Source organism: Idiotropiscis lumnitzeri, unplaced genomic scaffold (genome assembly GCF_059441095.1).
Source record: "Idiotropiscis lumnitzeri isolate Australia: NSW breed Sydney's pygmy pipehorse unplaced genomic scaffold, RoL_Ilum_1.0 HiC_scaffold_264, whole genome shotgun sequence".
NCBI lineage: Eukaryota > Metazoa > Chordata > Actinopteri > Syngnathiformes > Syngnathidae > Idiotropiscis > Idiotropiscis lumnitzeri.
The window spans coordinates 27,307-45,936 of NW_028283802.1; the positions used below are offsets into that span (position 1 = coordinate 27,307).

At 40.6% G+C, this 18,630-nt stretch overlaps 1 long non-coding RNA gene across 1 annotated transcript; it reads right to left on the minus strand.

Annotated features, from left to right (window-relative positions):
• Positions 1 to 13,506: 13,506 nt before the first annotated feature.
• Positions 13,507 to 14,719, minus strand: LOC148314579 (uncharacterized). Its single transcript, XR_015841666.1, has 3 exons — positions 14,415 to 14,719; positions 13,795 to 13,848; positions 13,507 to 13,705 (listed from the first exon to the last, which is right to left on the minus strand). It is a non-coding gene; the product is annotated as an uncharacterized LOC148314579 (long non-coding RNA).
• Positions 14,720 to 18,630: the final 3,911 nt, after the last annotated feature.

The window sequence follows — 18,630 nt, forward strand, 5'->3', positions numbered from 1 at the left end:
TGAATTTTCAGCACTAAAAAAACGAAACTTCATTAACAGCTAAACTAAACGTTTCCAATGTAAATTTCCACCTTTATATAGTGTAAAAAGACATCCTGAAGCCTGGGCAGTCATTAATTTGATTGTCCAATATTTCCCTTATGAGATAATGCCTCTCATAGCAAATGTGTACAGCGCGAGCTGAAAATGCATTTACAGCACTAAAAAACCAAACTTTTATCACAGCTAAACCAAACGTTTCCAATGTAAATTTCCACCTTTATATAGTGTAGAAAGGCATCCTGGAGCCTGGAAAGTCATTAATTTGATTGTCCAGTATTTCCTTCATGAGATATTGCAACACTTAGAAAAAGTGTACAGCGCCAGCAGACAATGAATTTTCAGCACTAAAAAAACCAAACTTTTATAACAGCTAAACCAAACGTTTCCAATGTAAATTTCCACCTTTATATAGTGTAAAAAGACATCCTGAAGCCTGGGCAGTCATTAATTTGATTGTCCAGTATTTCCCTTATGAGATAATGCCTCACATAGCAAATGTGTACAGCGCGAGCTGAAAATGCATTTACAGCACTAAAAAAACAAACTTTTATAACAGCTAAACCAAACGTTTCCAATGTAAATTTCCACCTTTATATAGTGTAGAAAGGCATCCTGAAGCCTGGAAAGTCATTAATTTGATTGTCCAGTATTTCCTACATGAGATATTGCAAAACTTAGAAAAAGTGTACAGCGCCAGCAGACAATGAATTTTCAGCACTAAAAAAACGAAACTTCATTAACAGCTAAACCAAACGTTTCCAATGTAAATTTCCACATTTATAGAGTGTAAAAAGGCATCCTGAAGCCTGGGAAGTCATTAATTTGATTGTCCAGTATTTCCCTTATGAGATAATGCCTCACATAGCAAATGTGTACAGCGCGAGCTGAAAATGCATTTACAGCACTAAAAAACCAAACTTTTATAACAGCTAAACCAAACGTTTCCAATGTAAATTTCCACCTTTATATAGTGTAGAAAGGCATCCTGAAGCCTGGAAAGTGATTAATTTGATTGTCCAGTATTTCCTTCATGAGATATTGCAACACTTAGAAAAAGTGTACAGCGCCAGCAGACAATGAATTTTCAGCACTAAAAAACCGAAACTTCATTAACAGCTAAACTAAACGTTTCCAATGTAAATTTCCACCTTTATATAGTGTAAAAAGACATCCTGAAGCCTGGGCAGTCATTAATTTGATTGTCCAATATTTCCCTTATGAGATAATGCCTCTCATAGCAAATGTGTACAGCGCGAGCTGAAAATGCATTTACAGCACTAAAAAACCAAACTTTTATAACAGCTAAACCAAAACTGGGTTTAGCTAGTCAGTAAAACACTCTTTATAGTGTAGCAACGTTAGTAACGCTAAATTCTTACCTAGTTTATGAGACGAGTGCTGTACTTGACTATTTTTTGTAATTTATTATTATTATTTTTTTTTAATGCTTTATAGAGCAAATTGCACCTATGACAGTTGTTATTACCACAGAAGCCATCTCAAATGGTTGCAAACTCTGAGGGTGACTTTGAACCGGAAGTCCCGCCTCAATCGTCATCTGATTGACAGCGGAATCCTGGAGCCAGAGAAGAGAAAAGAATCAGACACGAAGTTGAAGAAGCGAAAAAAAATAAACATCGAATCTTAAAGTTCTCGCAACGAGGGTGACTGTTGGGGTCTGGAGAAGTGACCGGGAGATGGGGAGCCCCGTATTTTGGTCTTGGTAAGAGGGTAACTCACTTGATGTTGACGAGGGAACCTATGCCGCTATGCTATATACCGTCGTGAGAAAACTACGGCCTGGGGGCCACATGCGGCCCGTTAAACGTTTTAATCCGGCCCGCCGAATTTGAAAAAAAAAAAAATAAACCTTGTTAATGTTTTATTTTCAAAATAGTGTGGTTTTTCAAAGACAAGCTTTTGTTCACTTTCATTTAAAATTAAATGTCTTTTTTTTCTCAGATGAGATGAGGTTACCAAAACACTCCATCCATCTGCTCCTGGTCCAGCCCCTCTGTCAAATTTTAGAACCCATTGTGGCCCGCCAATAAAAAAGTTTTCCCACCCCTGCTATATACTATAAACTATGTTGATGTCGTCAGGCCATTATAGAGTATTTCTTCTGACATTTTGAAGGAGAAATAATACTCAACGTTTTATTTTTTTATGATGTTTGAGGCATTCTGACTGAAATACAGTTAAATTGAGGTTACCAGTAGTCATTTCCATTACCTGTAAATGTAAATTAGAATGTAACTTACTACAGTGAACCCTCGGTTATCGCGGTTAATGGGGACCGAGACCACCCGCGAAAACTGAAAATCCGCGAAGTAGCGGCGCACCTTCAAAAATGCTTAAAAAAAAAAAGTGCGAAGTAGCGGCGCACCTTCAAAAATGCTTAAAAAAATAAATAAATAAAATAATATATATATATATATATATATATATATATATATATATATACGGGTAGAGAGAGAGAGGGTGAAATTCATGTTATAACAAAAAAAAAAATTATTAAAACATTTTTTTATTCCCCAGCCATTATTTTTGTATTTATTCAATTACTTCTTTTTGTATTTATTTAATTACTTCGACTTTTACCTGCTGGTACGCCGTCCGGTGTGCCCTGGCATTCTTCATTTATTTATTCATTTATTCATTCATAACTGACAGCCTCGCGCTCCGCTCATGCCCGGGCGGAAGGTGTTCCTCTTCGGCTTAACAACCACGCACGCCGGCCGGTCTCCTCCGGAGCTCTCGCACGGTCCCGAACGGAGCGAAATGTCGCCCCGCTAGTGCCCGGGCGGAAGTTGTTCCTCTTCGGCTTAACTGCCACGCACGCTGGCCGGAGCTCTGGTACGGTCCGAACCGCGCGAAACGTCGCCCCAAATCGTGCCCGGGGGAACGTGCTCTTCTTTGTCCACTCTCCTCTTCGCCCACGTTCTTCTTCGGCGCACGCCGGCCGTCTAACCACTCCAGCGCCCCGTCGTGCCGCTCGGCGAAACTACAATGCCCCCGAATATTTTTTAGACCCGCGAAGCACTGAACCCGCGAAAGGTGAACCGCGAAGTAGCGAGGGTTCACTGTATTGCAGCCAGATACCTATAAAATGTCATTTAATTTGCACTGTTTTGATCGCCACTGTTTTGCTCATTGAACAACAAATGAAAAGATGAATCATACACAGTGTTTGTAAAGATAATTGTCAATGTTTTATTAAATGAAATTCCAATGTAAAATTGTGTAATATTGTGTTATATAATGGGTCTACAACATACATTTCTCACAGACAAGTAGAGCTTTTTCTCATGAAATGTGTTGAAAAAAAACTAACATTTGAACATTGTTTTGCGTTACAACATCCGTGTTTACTGGTCATAAATTATTAACTTAAGTTTAATATACACTACACGAGCTGGGTAGCCACCACGCCTCAACCACCATAACAAGTTCGCTAACCCTTTAAGTCGAACGAGGTAGCTAACATATCGGGTTCAATTTGTACCAAAAATATGCTGTTGTGCCTTGTGTCTCTGTATATGTCGTCATGACGTGTCATTTGACAAAGCCTTGTGTCGATGTTAGTTGTCGATGTAACAGTCTTTGTTAGATGTCAATGTATGTCTATGTTAGATCTCAATGTGTCGATGTTAGATGTCAATCTATGTGTCTATATTAGATGTGTTTATGTTAGATGTCTATGTAAATGTTTGTTAGATGTCGATGTGTGTAAGATGTCTATGTAAAGGTTGGTTAGATGTCGATGTCTATGTAAATGTTTATGATGGATGTCGATGTGTCTGTTAGATGTCCGTGTTTGTTAGATGTGATTGTAATGGTTTATGTTATAGACGTCAATGTAAGTGTCAATGTTAGATGCCCATGCATGTTTGTTAGATGTCGATATATGTGTCATTGTTACATTTCAACGTAAATGTTGTTCGTGCAAGTTTCCAGTCCTCCAGCCACGTGACATCATGCGCGTCAAAGTGATAACTCGTACATTTCACGGAGGGAAAAAAAACAGACACCATTGGTAGTTTTGACCGGGAAAAAAAATCATTTATTTTTTTCGAACACCTCATGTCTCTTTCAGCGTAAGAATAAACATGACACGACCAAAATAAAATATACCAACACAGGCAAATATTTAAGGAGCACTCAAGAGATACACTTCAGCTCATTTAATCCCACCTATTTTTACTAACGCAAACCCTTCAATTCTAGCGCCCACAGAATAGTGTGCTATAATGCTATAAAAATATGGAGCCTTTACCTGACAGCGTTTGAATATAACTGAATTCCCATTGCTCACGAAAAACTGAGAAACTAAGAACAAACATTTCAAGCACAAGCTTGACTTGACTTCAACAGTTCTATTTTTTCTTTTGTGACAGCTCAGACATCAAAATAATGCTTTCCTTCTATAAAATAAAAACAGCATGACAAAAGGTGCTGAAATAAACTATATACGGAAGTGCGTGAGTGACAGTGTGTGCATGTGTTTTTGCAACGCATGTGTACACCCCGCCATACAAATTACACAATTCGTTGGGTATGTGGTATACACTTAAAAACAATTGCCTTGGAGCAAGTGAACACAACACGTCTCACACTGTATACATGCTGTAGAAGGGCTGGGCGATATGACCTCAAATCAATATCGCGAGAAATCGAGCAATTTTACCTCGATAACGATAAATGCACAATAAATTCCCACGTGGACTAAAATCAAAATAAATGCAGGAATTGCATATTGACTGTTTTTTTTATTGACCAACTGGTACACTTTACTTTCAATGAAAAATAAAAGTACAAAAATCATTTGTATGAACATTCCAAATAGCTTGCAGGGTTCGCGGTTAACTTTAAAAACTGCTTGCCCATAGGGCAAGTGCCACTAAAATTTGCCTTGCCCGAGTGGCCAAATTACTTGCCCGACTTGGGCAAGTGACAATTTTTTTTCTCTAAGAATAAAATGTTTATGGTTGTAAAATGTGCGCCACAAATGTAAATAAACATATAATCTGATAAGCATAAATTAATCTTGTTTTCATCGTCAACCATGAAACCCTACTCACAAGAGCAAATGTATCATCCTGTGCAGTTATTGAAAATGTTAATTGTAGTTTTAATAATTAACAAATCTGCATGTTAAATTGGGAAAATGATATTACAGCAATCCAGATGATCAATTTTAAGTCCAGGAGAGCGTATTAATTGAGGAATCACATGAGTAAATTATGAGTGTGGCAAATTTGTGTATTCCTTTAAGACCAGTGCCTGTGGTGCTGCCTCCATAAGTTTCATAGCATAAACAGAACACAGTCACTGACACTATGTCAGGTCACATCATGGAGCTAATGAATTAACAGCCAATAATCAAATATTACTCCCTTCCTTACTCACAACTGAATTGTCTACTTAAAAATATTCGAGCTATTTTAGTCATGTCAGAGGAATCCGAAATGTTCGGATTTGAACGAACTCGTCGCCAATTTTCGGCCAAAATATCGTAGGTTTTTGTTGTGTTTTTCAAACTTCAAATGAGGATGCTACGACAGCGAGTTCCAATACTGCGGGATTTATTGACGTCCACTTTAACTCGACATTCACTGAACTAACTGATCCCCGTAGCGCCCGCCCATTGCCCCCGATAAGGCCAATGGACCATACCAAAACATAAGGGGTTGTCTGGGTTAAACCATCACCATACAGTGCACACAAACAGATCACACCACCGTTTTCGTCAAAATTAAAGATATTTGGCTGCTTTAAAAAATGCTTGCCCGGTCGGGCAAGTTGCCCATAATTTTACCTTGCCCGTGGCCAAATTTCACTTGCCCCGGGCAATCGGGAAGCGGTTAACCGCGAACCCTGAGCTTGCTTTGCATGACTTGAACAATGTCACAAAGAAAAAGGGTACCTCTTGCGAAATCTTTTTCTGCAAATAGATTGCGCCAAGATGCTCTCATGATGTAAATAATGGCAAATAAAAAAACGCTAAATAAAATGAAAGAAAATGTCAATGCAAGCCAAATAAACAAGTGGGTATTATCGGGGAAAATGTGCCGTCTCGAGTACTCTGCTGCGCAGTCGCCACTTGTCATCTATGTAATGCACAGTTAGGCTCAATCAGGGATCCATGTTGCGACCCGACCACAAGTCGGATGTAGATGCAAAATGCTTGACATGTCTAAGCTCCCGGCCCGATGTAGTCCATATCGGGAAATACGGCTTTCATGAAGCGTTTAAATCCTGTGCGCGCCACGTAGCTAGAGGAGCTTTATCTTTAGCTATGTGCTAAGCTATCGCGTCCACCTCTGAGACGTTCTCTCGTATGGTGTCGCCTCCGTTCATGGGCTGTTGTCACTTGTCGAACCTTGCTTCTCACTTTGAACTTTCAGCACAGCATGGTTGTGTTGTGGGTGGTGAGAAAGCTTCTGGATTTGAATCGCCAGCAACGAGAGCGACAGACGGGTGGAGTCACATGACTAGAGGCGCTGTAGCGGTCTTAAAGGGGCATGAACATTGCCGCAGACAAAAGGCTTTTCTTTTTTTATTCATCGAATTTACCGACATGGGCAAAATGATTTCGGTCATTGTAATAAATTTCGGTAACGGTAAATTTTCGGTTTATCGCCCAGCCCTATGCTGTAGCATGGCTTTTTTTGCCGTGGGTGTCAAATATTTTACTTTGTTTTCAGAGTGCTTACAGACCTCTTGGTTTTGCCTCAAAATAATTGTCTGCAAAGCAGTCTGTGCCATCCGCATCATTGATGTGCAGGAGTAGCTTGTTGGTAATAAATAGCTGCAAGAAGTCCGCTGTTTGCCGCAGCATCCAGTGGTCCAGCGCTCGCAGTGAAAGTCTTGTCTGGCAGCCCGAACCATCCCCAAACATTTCGAGATGCACGCCCACTAAATTCCAGAAATATAAACATGGACAAACTTGACATTCTTCCAGATTCTGTCTCTTTGCATTGTTTTGAAGTTACTCCTGCAACTTTTCCACTTCTTCGATCCTCCCCATTGTCTGAAAAAGAAGTGTATATTTTGATTTGAAATAATGACCTCAACATACCAATACATTTGTTTATCATCTGAACTGGATTATTTTGAAACAACATTTGGGTTGGACATCTGGGATTTGTTGTTGTGTATATTCAGAGTAATCCTTTTCTTGTATATAGCTAAAGCAATAGTCGCTGGCCTTGAAAATGGGTACAAGACTTGACCAAATTAAGATGCCATAAGGTCTAATTTGCCCCTTCTCTACCACAACTGATTTAGAGGCCATTAGTAACAGATTTGAGAAGACCACTTTTAAAGATATGAAGCCAGAGCTCGGCACCGGACCCATTTTAATTATTTATTATAATTTTAATGTATTATTGAGCAAATGACACAATATGTCAGTAGTGATTACCACAGAAGTCATGTCAAAATAGTGCAAATTCTGAGGTCGACTTCAAATCAGACAGGCGGAGACGAGCGCCAGAGAAGAGATGAGAATCAGAAGAGATGTTGAAGAAGCTAATAACAAAAAAAACAAAAAAACACATCAAATCTCCATGTAGTAGCAACGGGGATGGCTCATGGGGTCAGGAGAAGTGAGCGGGAGATGGGGAGTATGAGGTGCCGTTGGGGACAAAAGTCAGGAATCGCTTCACACTTCTGAAATGCACTCTTACACACCAGTGAAATTGTTGTTGCTCATGCATACTTATGAAACGCTATCATACATACGAGTGAAACGCTCTCATACACACTAGTGAAATAGTTGCTGCTCATACACTCGTCAAATGCGCTCATACACATAGGTGAAACATTCTCATACACACCAGTGAAAGGCGCTCAGGCACAATTGTGAAATTATTGTTATTCATAAATACAACTGAAACATGCTCATGCCCATACACGAGTGAAATGCTTTCATACAAACACCCACACTGTTGAAAATGCTGTCATGAACACAAGATCGCACAAATACTAAAATGTAAAAATTAATCATTTATTTAGCAGGGATGCATGGTGGGCGACTTGTTAGCACGATGGTCTCACAATGCAGAGGTCGCGGGATTGATTCCGGCTTTCCTGTTTGGAGTTTGCATGTTTCCCACACGCCTGCGTGGGTTCTCCGGTTTCCTCCCACATTCCAAACACATGCATGGCAGGTTGTTTGGACACCCTAAATTGGTGTGAGTGTGAGCGCGGATGGTTGTTTGTCTTTGTGTGACCTGCGATTGGCTGGCAACCAGTTTAGGGTGTACCCCACCTACTGCCCCAAGATAGCTGGGATAGGCTCCAGCACCCCCCGCAACCCTTGTGAGGAGAAGCCGTACAGATAATGGATGGTGGGATGGCATTCATAATGGACGGCCGCCACGGTGGGCGACTTGTGAGCACGATGGTCTCACAATGCAGAGGTTGTGGGATCGATTCCGGCTCCGGCCTTCCTGTGTAGAGTTTGCATGTTCTCCCAAGCCTGCGTAGTTTTCTCTGAGTTCGCCAGTTTCCTCGCACATTGCAAAAACATGCATCCATTTACTCTGATGCCAATGTTTTCTGTACCTTATGGCAGATTTTTCTCTTTGCCGAAGACTATTAGCACTTGTAGAGCGAGGACCTGTGCCACAGTCGTCAACTGCACCCTAAAATCTGATCATTTTGTATTTTAGACATTACACACTACACAGTTAAAGATGGTCCAAAAAAGAAAAATGGATTAATGTATTTCAACTTACATAATACTCTTTAAAGAGCTGACCAGCTCATTCCCAGAGGTACGTATTGGGGCGTATTGGTCGTCTTTACAGAAGACTCCAGGAGGTAACTCAGGTTTGACCTTCAGCCACAACAGAGTGTTGGGTGTGAGTGCTTCCAAGTCGTTGAGGTCGGAAGATGTCCTTGTGATAGGCCTGCTGTTTATAACTGCTTCAGCCTCACCAAGCAAGGTATATTGACTTTCTTCACCCGAAATTTGTTCTTTTACAGTGACATTCAGGATTTTTCTCACAGACCAAATAAGTCGCTCACAGCTTCCTCCGTGGTGGGAACCTGCTGGGGGATTGCTATGCCACTGAATACCTTTTTGCAGCAAGTGTTTCTCGATTTACTTAGTGTTCCATTCTTTGATTGATTTCTTCATTTCACTGTCAGCTGATCTAAAGTTGGTTCCGTTATCAGAATACATCTCTCTCACTTGTCCTCTTCTGACAAGAAATCTTCGGATTGCGTTGAGACAAGCATCTGTGTCACGTGAAGATGCAATTTCCAGATGTACGGCTCGTACAGCGAGACATGTAAAAATCACGCCGTATCTCTTTACTTGTCCTCTAACCCTACTTACTTAGAATGGACCAAAATAATCAACGCCAATTCTCTTGAAAGGCGGATCGTCAGGTAGCACTCTTCTGATGACTCTAGCAGCTCGAGGTATCCAAAACTGTTGATGCAGATTAGCCATCATGTGGTTCCTTCCAGCGTGAGCTGTAATCTCATGAATGTATCTCAGGACTAGCTTTGTGTTATGTGAATCCTTGGCAAGATGGCTTGCTGTTTTGCTGTTTCAGGCATGGCTGCGTGGCTCAACTGTCCACCAACCCTCATGACACCATCTTGAAGTACTATATTGAACTTGTAAAGTGGGCTACTTTTCTTCACCCTTTTTTGTTTTTCAAATATGGCTAAATCTTTTTTGAAACTTCGCCTTTGACAGTATTTCACAAGTTCTCTTTCTGCTTTATCCAAGTCGTCGCAGGTCAAATACTTTCCTTTGACAGTTCTCTTGAATAAATTCATCTTGCCTTCTTCACCTAATGTGATTAACTCCTTTCTATTTTCCTTTACTCTGTCAGTAAGTCTTTCAGCTTTAGAAACCAGGCTACGGCCTGCTTCAATGCTGTCCAAGACGAATAATGGTTCATCCACTGGCCCAGAGAATCTTTGGGCTACAGTGACTGAATTACATGCACTTGAGTCACTCATTTGACCTCCAGGTCATTAATTGGTAATTTGAAGTGGTTTTTGTGTTTAACTAAATTCCTGGACACTGCCTGATTTTTTTCAGAGCTGTACAACCACTAGAAAGGGTGGTTCCCACAATGTGAGTTTTGCTCAGGTGGCCCAACAATGTCACAAAAACAAGTAGGGGTGTGTGTGTGTGTTTGTATAAGCTACATGTTGGGGACCAACATCGGACAGCACACCCACTGTAGGGGACCAAAATTTTTGTGGGGACCAAAAATCTGGGCCCCACAAAAAAGAGCATTGAATTCAGTGATAAGAAGCTCAGGGGGAGGTCCTGTCAAAGTTTCAGGGCTTCCCAGGAAGGTCACAAAAACAAGACGAGTGTGCTAGAAATGTGTGTGCGGAAAAATTACTCAGGATCGCTGTCTAGTGGTCGGTCCCGGTACTGCACTTACGCACACTTCACACACTCGGCTGGTCTGCGCATGTGCAGGACAGTCTGCTTTATGTCAGGCAGCCACCCTCCCCTCCCCCACAGCCCAACCCGAAAAATTGAGATGTTAGTTAAGTATTTATTCCTATTATTGAGTGAGATTACATATTTTTACTTGGCAGCTGGCACAACAGCTAAGCTTGGAGCACAGTTATTGCAAAATAAAATAAATAAACAGTAACAACAATAACGATTGTTAATATTGTTATACTTTATAGCGTAACCTATTTATACTAATTTTCTGTATGCAATTTCAAGTGCAACTAATATAGTTGTGCATATAGATAGCCACCAAACTCCATACATTAGATAAAAATAAGAGCCACGATGTTAACCAATTAACAGTTCAAGAAAAAAGCAGACATCCAAGAACTTGCTTTGTTACTTTTGCGTGGCCAGAACTACAAACCCCAAAGCAGAGCAAACCCAAAACATCAGAGAAAGTACAATACTTTTGTCAAGGAGTGGTGCTGCTGCTTTGCGATCGCTGCCACCATAGTGAACGCGCTCCCACATTCGTGCACACGCACACATGCCACACACCTGTTTTCCACGTCCTGTCAGTCCACTCCGTCGGTCCGCATTTATTTCGTTGGTCAGCCATCACGGTTGGGTGCGCACTAGATCGCTGTTAAACCATCTTCTACGCCACAGTCCTCGTGTTCAACAAACATTTCTCCCGAATTCGCCTACCATGCACAACTCTCCACTTTCAAACCGAGCGCCGCTGTTACTTCCGGGTTTTTAGCGCCAAGCACTTGACGCTAGCGTGTGACGTCATGGCGAAATACTAGGTTTTAAAATAAAAATTTTCTTTTTTTTGTACAGTCTAAGTGCATGGGGTTATGATAGATCGAATGAGTATACCTTTATGTACTCACTAACATTTATGTTGATCATAAAATGTTGTTTTGATGAAGAAAACTGTTATTTTTTAGAATCAATTGGCTTAGGGCACTTGGGCAAACTACGGCCCGGGGGCCACTTGTGGCCCGTTAAACGTTTCAATCCAGCCCCCCAAACTTGAAAAAAATTAAATGAATAAGCCTTGTTAATGGTTTATTTTCTAAATACTGTGGTTTTTCAAAGACATATATATTGTTGTAATGCTTTTGTTCACTTTCGTTTAAAATTAAATGTATTTTAGGACTCATTGTGCCCCCCCCCTCCCAATCCAAAAGTTTGCCCATCCCTGGCATAGTGGATGGGCCGAGGAGTTTAAAAGGCACACATCATGCATTTTTCAGTCAGTTTTAGCCAGGGCTTGGTATGGGGAAGACCAGCTGGTTTACATGTAATCATTAAATTTTCCCAAGTTTTATTTAAGTTAATTGGACAAAACAAAAAAAACGCAATATTCTTCTGCCAGAGAGTATGTAATATTCTTCTGCCATTTTATTGTAGAGGGCCATTTTGAGCCCCTAACAATATTATTCAACCAAGAGATCATGAGTCGTCGCCCACTTACTTTCTGAAGTCAGCTGGGATGTCACGGCTGTGACCCTCGTGAGGATAAAGTGGTTCAGATGGAAAAGTAGGACTAAGGGCTTTTTCTCAGGTTTCCATGCGCAAATCCATGTATATTAGGTTAATTGGAGACTCTAAATTCTCTACTCATCAAATGACATTCGTGACCCTGATGGATAGATAAAATAGATTATTAATCTGCCATGGGAAGTCCAAGGTGTCTGGTAGAAAGAAATGCATTCATACACTCATTACACAGTCAACCAAGCAAAGACACAAAGCCTAGGGCAGGGGCGGGCAAACTTTTTGATTGGAGGACCACAATGGGTTCTAAAATATGACAGAGGGGCCGGACCAGGAGCAGATGGATGGAGTGTTTTGGAAACCTCACCTCATCTGAGAAAAAAAATACATTTAATTTTAAATGAAAGTGAATAAAAGCATTCCAACAATAATATTTGTCTTTGAAAACCACAGTGTTTAGAAAATAAAACATTAACAAGGTTTATTCATTAAATTTTTTTCAAGTTCGGCGGCCCGGATTAAAACTTAACGGGCCGCATGTGGCCCCCGGGCCGTAGTTTGCCCTCGCCTGGCCTAGGGCATAAACACATACATGTAATATCCAATCCGCTTATTCTCACAAGGATAGCGTGCTGGAGCCTACCCAGCTGTCAACGGACAGTAGGCGGGGCACACCCTGAAGTGGTTGCCAGCCAATCGCAGGGCACGCAAAGACGAACAACCATCTGCGCTCAAACTCACTCACAAATGCAACCTCCACACAGGAAAGCTGGGTCCCGGGATCGAACCCTGCACCTTGGGACTGCGAGCCGGATGTCCTAACCAGTCTTAACTCATTAAATACCAGCCATTTTCACTGGAGCAACCCGCTCAATCCCAGCGTTTTCCTGGGTTTTGACTAATATTGCAAGGCCCACAGAATATAGTATTCTAATGCTATATAGACATGGAGCACACCCGAAGAAAGATGAGACTCTCTTCTTTCAACAGAAAAAAATGTTTGTTCCTATCTTTTTCCATTCTTGAGCAATCGGCATTTGAAAATAGCTAAATTTCATGAAAACTCCAATCCCTGGGGAAAAAACTGAGAAAATGAGCTTTTTGTAAACTGATGCATTTTGACCATAATTTGAATTTTGACACTATTATTTATGGCTTTTATGACACCTCTAACATCTAAATAATGCATGCCTTCTATAAAATAACAAAAAAAAGCACAAAAAATGTTTTTGATAAAATAAATTTATTTGCACATAACACTAAACGACTGAACTGTTGAACTATGTACAAAAATGAAATACATCAGTGTCATACATACTTTTTTTTTGTGTGATATAAAATAAAACAGTTGCCTTGATGCAAGGGCACACAACATAGTTCACACCACATTCTTGTTTCACTCCGTTTGCCTTTGCACAAACAGACCCGACACTTTCGTTGTGGTCTGGCTTTGCTGGTCCGTGGAAAATAGGCGAGCTTGTGTTTGTCCACTGGGGTTTGTGTGAAAATAATTGTCTGGGAAGTGATTGCTGGCATCCGCGATGTGCTGCAGAAGCTCATCCGTGAGAAACAGCTGCAGGAAATCAGCTGGCTCCTCAGACTCCAAATGGGCAGCGGCATTCAGTGGTCCAGGGGTTGCTGTAAAGTCGATTTTCCTCGGTTGCCATCCAGTGTGACGCCATCCGGAACCACTGCTTCCTGATGCACAACCTGTAAATTACAGAAATACAAACAATTGGAAATATATATTTATTGCTGCATTTTATTGCTGGCGTGTGAAGTTTCATATTATAATTTACCTTTCTTTACACCAACAAGACGAGGAGGAACTTTCTTGCCGCGGGATGCACAATCTGTGAATTTTAGAAAGTATGCATGATTACCACACCATTCAGTATTGTTGTTTCCTCGTCGGGGAGGAGATGCGCTCGCGCGTAACTGCACATTTACGCGACATTTTCTGCCCGCAAGATGCATGATATGTACAATAAAAGCATGAGGGCTAAAACCACATGTTCAATGGTAACTTGCGAGCGTTTACTTCCTCGTCGGCGAGGACTTACGCTCGCGTGTAATTGTGCAATAGGCGCCCGGACGAGAAAGTCAGCGAGCAAGCTTGCGTCTAACTGCACATTTACGCGACATTTTCTGCCCGCAAGATGCATGATATGTACAATAAAAGCATGAGGGCTAAAACCACATGTTTAATGGTAACTTGCGAGCGTTTACTTCCTCGTCGGCGAGGACTTACGCTCGCGTGTAATTGTGCAATAGAGGCGGCCGGATGAGGAAGTCAGCGAGCAAGCTCGCGTCTAACTGCACATTTACGCGACATTTTCTGCCCGCAAGATGCATGATATGTACAATAAAAGCATGAGGGGTAAAACCACATGTTCAATGGTAACTTGCGAGCGCTTACCTCCTCGTTCGGGGGGGATCTGGTGAGGACTCTCAGCTGCTTTGGCTATTGTCCGAAGGCAGGCGATGCAGGCCGCAAGGCACGCGCACCCTCTTTAGACGCCGTTTTGTTGTGACGACGACGAAGCGTCATCCTCTCAACCAAAGCGTCTCCATCGCCTTGATGCTTTTAGGAAGCTTTTTTTTTACAAAAAAGCATTCCTCGATCGTCATTTGCTTGGAGGATTTCATTGCTAACGCTACTAATGCGACTGCTGCTAGTGCTGCCGATGCTGCTGCTACCCACGCTGCTCTCCACACTTATAAGTCTACCCCAGGATCCCGCCCCCCCATTTGTACCTCTGGCGCAGATTCAAGGCGGATCTTTTGCACCTCTGCCCCCTGCTGGGTGATTTTTACATGATTCACAATGCGGACAAGGCTGATTCTCAGTCAGAGGTTGCATCAGACCCTTATGTACACTATGACGTAAAAAAGACAGGAAACGTACTTATACGTCTTTGGTAGAGGGCGCCATTGCATTAAAAGACGTCTTTGTACGTCTAAGGGAGTAAATGAGTTGAACAAAGTACAGGGTCCTTCACCTGACTACAGATGATCTTCTGGGGACTTTATTTGGTTTTAATCACTTTTGGGGTCTGTATCTATGCACACTCCCTGGTTTTGCTACCTTCCCGGGTACCACATACACACTGCTTAGTTTCTCTGCCTTCGTGGGTACCACATACATATTGCTTGGTTTCTCTGCCTTCCTGGGTACGACATACACACTGCCTGGTTTTGCTACCTTCCTGGGTACCAGTCACACAAACGTCAGACGACTCAGCACATACCGACTGTCTCAGCACTACACACTTTCACTCCAAGGCAGTGCTGTGAACCAACTTACTGACAAGAGGTAGTATTTAGAATTTTAAAAAGTGCTTGAAAGGTTTTGTTCATGTAAAACCAACAGATTATGACATTATTATTATTATTTAAATCAGTATTAAACAGCATCAGCATAGGTTAAAGATATTATACAGACTATATACGATAAAAAAATACTAAACCACCCTTGCTTTTCCGTCATTTCTTGTATAAGTTAACACACAGATGTATAACATTTGTTTATACAAATATAACGATTAAAAAGTAGCTGATTAGAGTTTTAATTTTGTATTCATTAATCTGTAATAAAAATGGACATATTTTGGTTAATAAAATTAACAAGAAATAAAAGTAAAGGGTGTTCTAATACTTTTTTCAAGATTGTCCTAACATACATTTAATGTTTACAGTATATGTCTTCGGAAGAAGCGCAGCATTAGATTTTTTTTTTTGTTCTCTCTCTTTGACTTCTGAATTTGAATTTCTGTCACAGATGTGCTTGAATTCTATTTTGGATGATTTGTGTTAAACTGCACAAATATTTGAAGAGCCATAGAATTCAAGAATCACACCAGTGCTGCTACTCCTCCGAACGGGTGAACGCCCTTGATTAACAACCTGCGTTGAGGTGGCTTTTGAGATTCGTGGTGTGGGAGAAAAATCTCCGAAGGCATTCTTAGACTTCAAGAGAGGGTCCACAATTTTCAAAGATTCACTTCCGTCTGAATCAGAGGCCTCACTTGTATCCGGAATATATTCATCTCCACTGTCATCTGAGTTGGAGTAATAATGCTTATCCATTCCAAAGTCAGCCTGTTTTTTTAATCTAAAAAACAACAACAACAACGAAATATAAAGGATAGAAGGCAGGAGACCAATAAAATATATGCAATTTGCTTGTAAGATTCCCTGAAATCTATATGGGTTGTTTACCTGTATACTTTTGGTCCTCCTGAGCCTTGGGATAGTAATATGGTCTGGGTCTGAGGCACAAAGTTCAGGGGCAGGATTTGACAATGATTCGTCAGAATCTGTGTCGTTATTCCAAGGAAGATTCAGCCCATATTTTTTGTCCAAGGGAGGAGACTGGGTTGCATCAGAGTCCAAGAGAAAATTGAGAACCCATTAAATACTTAATCCCCAGAGGAATCTGCACAGAAAAAGGTCTTAATTCTATTTGAAAAAAAAAAAAACTAAAATATTGATGAATGATATTATGACAAAATAATGTAATAACAAAATTAGAATGATTTTAGGAAATTATTTGCAAAACCAAAACATTGTGGTACGATAATAATGCATATAATTATTCTACGCAGCTATATTTAACAAAAACACTTAATTGACCGTAACAAAAAGCTCCCGGGAGGAAAACTACATTAAATGTTTTTTTAACAGGGCAGTGAAAATATTGGAAAATAAAAAAAATAATGAATAAAATAATATGAAAAAAGAATTCAATGTGTATCGATGGACCCATATGAAATACTTATATCGCTATGTACTTATCAGCCATATCGCCCAGCCCAATATGTAACTGCAACTTCAAAACCTCGGGCCATAACAGGATTGTAACATGGAATGCATATCTTCATTCCTAAATTTGTAGATCCCGAGGAGGCTGCTCAATGGTCCTGGTAATGTAAACCTCAACCAATTCGGTCACAGCCAATGTTCTCCATCCTTGTTAAGAAGTTTTGAAATGATTTAATAGATATACTATTGCAAACTATACCAGAATTTTATACATTTTAAACTTTTGATCACAATTTTACCTATTTTCTAAAAATCTGAAGAATCCACATGCCAAATCACCTGCTGTGGACACATAGGTTCTGTTCTGACAGATAATTCAGTTACAGGTTGTGTACTTAAAGCCAATAAGAGGGCAATGCAGCAGTCGACAGCCTGACGAAAGCTTAAGTCTCCCAATGAGAGAACTGTAGTGGCTGGTAGGTTCTTAGATTGTAACATAGTAAAGACATACACTACGCATAACTGTATATCATATGATGATGAGGGAAAATATTATTAGCTACGATTTATGTCCAGATATATTAGAAAACTTGTCCAACCAGCACAGGTCTATCTAACTGTAATTTTAACATCTCAAGACACGACAGGATGACCACATGATACGCATACCTCCTTTTCAGAGTCTGTCAAACCTTGAGAAGGCTGCTTCGATGTTCTGGTGGCATCAACCTCAGCCGATTCAGTCATTGTCGGTTGTCCTCCATCCTAATGAACAAGTTGAATATTAATTTAATGAATTAAAAAAAAGAAAATGGATCAGAATTTTACACATTTTAACGAACAAGTTCACGAATGAAACAAAACCAATTACTTTAGCGCATGACAATTAATCTTCAGTAGAGATATGTTGTGACTGATATTTCAGTCACAGGTTGTCTTTTGAACGCCACCAGGGCCGCAATGGAGCACAGGACAGCCAAAAGTCTTCTTGTCGGACAGCTGTAGTGGCTGGTAGGTTCTAAGATTATAACATAGTAAAGGCACATACAACTCCTAACTGTATTTCATATGATAATGAAGGAAAAGATGATTAGCTATGATTTATGTCAACAATAAAAATGGCTCTACGGGGTCCCCACGAACGCAAACCTGACAGTTGGGTGTCAGATGGCTAACATACCTGACTCGCAATTCAACTCAACTGGACCCCACAACACAAGAAAAAGCTGAGTGAGCCTCAAACCAGACATACACATTCACTGACAAATATCCTGTGACACCAGATATATTAGAAGTCTTGTCTAATCAGCACACGTCTATCTAACTGCAATTTTAACATCTCGAGACACGACAGGATGAGCACACGATACGCATACCTCCATTTCTGAGTCTGTAAAGCCTGGAGGAGGCTGCTTCGATGTTTTAGTAGCATCATAAATTTATTGAATTAATTATATTTGAGGTTGGATTAGATTTTTACACATTTTAAGCCTTAGCCACCCAAAACAAAACATAAGCTCATGAATGAAATAAAACTAATTAATTTCGCCCATGCCAATTAATCTTCTGTAGACACGTGTTGTGACCAGTGTTGTTTTTGGCAGGCATTTTAGATTTTGTCCAAGTCATTTGGACAAAGTGCTGATTTGTTTACATCACATTTAGTCATCCCAATTCGTTATAGTTTTAGTCCAGTTTTAGTCAACGAAAACTAAAAAAAGGGTTTTAGTCCAGTTTTAATCGACGGAAACGCAAAAAAAGTTTTACCCTAGTTTTCGTCAATTTATTCACAAAGGTTTTAGTCCAAGCGGCACGGTGGCCCAACTGGTTAGCATGATGGCCTCACAATATTGAGGTCGTAGGTACGATTC